This window comes from Tenrec ecaudatus, chromosome 5 (genome assembly GCF_050624435.1).
Source record: "Tenrec ecaudatus isolate mTenEca1 chromosome 5, mTenEca1.hap1, whole genome shotgun sequence".
Taxonomy (NCBI): domain Eukaryota; kingdom Metazoa; phylum Chordata; class Mammalia; order Afrosoricida; family Tenrecidae; genus Tenrec; species Tenrec ecaudatus.
The window spans coordinates 19,892,745-19,894,606 of NC_134534.1; positions in this window are offsets into that span (position 1 = coordinate 19,892,745).

Sequence of the window (1,862 nt, forward strand, 5' to 3'; positions counted from 1 at the left end):
ATAGACAGTTTCGCTGCTTTTGCTATTGTGAATATCCACCAACTTTTGGAGGCTCCCTTGAATAGCCAATCAACAGCACTTTTTCCGGGGCCCCAATAATGCAAAGACGAGTATGGCATCATGATGCTCCCATAGAGAGCAATGAAGCAAATGATCTGATAGGAATATGCGGAGCTGTGCTGACTGGAAGCTGAAGAAGAAATGCCTGAAGGCTTTGGGGAGTAGAGATGGGTGTGAAATGAGTCTCACAGGACTAGTGAAATGCTGCTAATCAGATAACAGGGGAGAATACACAGGGCAAGCTATACACATTAGAGAGGTGAAACTTTTGTAGAAATGGCTACTGAGCGAGTAGAAATAGAGTTGTGGACCGGGAACAGGATGGGCTAGAGAGACTGGTAGTCGACATATTGTTGTTGTGCTGTTATGGTTAGCAAAGTTATTTCCAACCCACAATGACACTGTGCAGCAGGAACAGCGCTCGGTCCTGCACCATTCCCACGGTCTTTGTTCTGCTTGAGCTCATCGTTGTGCTCAGTGAGTCAATTGCAGCCTTCCGCTCTTTTGGGAATGCTCTGATTTACTAATCATGATATCTTTCTCCATAGGGTCCCTTCTGATAATCTGTCAGAAGTCAGTGAGATGCACTCTTGTGATCCTGCCTTCTAGGGAACATCCTGGATGCATTTCTTCCAAGACAGATGTATTTGGTCTTCTGGCAGCCCATGGCATCTTTAATATTATTCATCAGTACCAAAATTCAAAGGCATGAAATCTTCTTCAGTCTTCCTTATTCATTATCCAGTTGGCCCATGCATATGAGGTGATTTAAAGTACAATGGCTTGGGCCAGATATACCACAGACCTCAAAATGGCATCTGTAATTTTTTAAAACACTCTGAAGAGATAGTTTTCAGGAGATTTGCTTGATTCAATATAAAGTTTGATTTCTTGACCACTGATTTCATATTACAGGATAGTTATTTATTCATCAAATATTTAGATATTTTGGTATATTATTTATATAGTTAAAGTTTATTGTGCCAACCTGGCCAATAAACACATGTGGGGTTAATTGAAGGCTGGAGAGATAAATGACTCGGTGAGCCTCGCCTTTTGAGTTCTCTGATCTCTTGCTTTTTGATGGTCGGACCAGGGTGCAGCTGCCCTATCCAGTTCCCAGCTTCAACTGGCAAGGGTTATTTCCTGCAAGACATCCCTAAGGAGAAGCTACCTTGATCTACCCTGATGCAGCCCTGGGTGCTGTAGCAGCCAAGTGGAGACCCCTGCCAGCTGAGATGCTTACACGTTCACTGATTCAGCTTTCCTCCTGCAGTCAGTGTCATTGCATGTGTCTTTGGAGATGGAGGAGGACTTTGTGGACTGGTGTTAGAAATTTGGGTTAATGTTGGACTTGTGGGCTTGGGAGGTACTGGGTTGGGATGTTTTCTTGATGTGCACTTACCCTTTATATAAAACTCTCTGTTTTACATATGAGTTTCTGTGGATTTGTTTCTCTAAGGTACCCAGACTACCACAATTATATTATGAATTTAAAAAACTCACTACCATTAAGTAATTTCTGATTCATAGAGACTCTCAAAATGAGAAGGAAAAGTTGCAAACATTTATTAGTAATTAGAATACACCAGCTATGAATCTGGGACAATTAGAAGTGGTCAAAAGAAAATGTAATGTATCAAGACCAATTCCCTAGGCCTTAGTAAACTGAAATGGGCTGCTATTTGCCATTTTGAATCAGGCAGTCACATGATGTCCTATGCTGGGAATGACAGATTCATCACAATCATCTTCATAATGGATAGTTCTAGATCTATTCTGAATTAAAATGATGTCTGAAA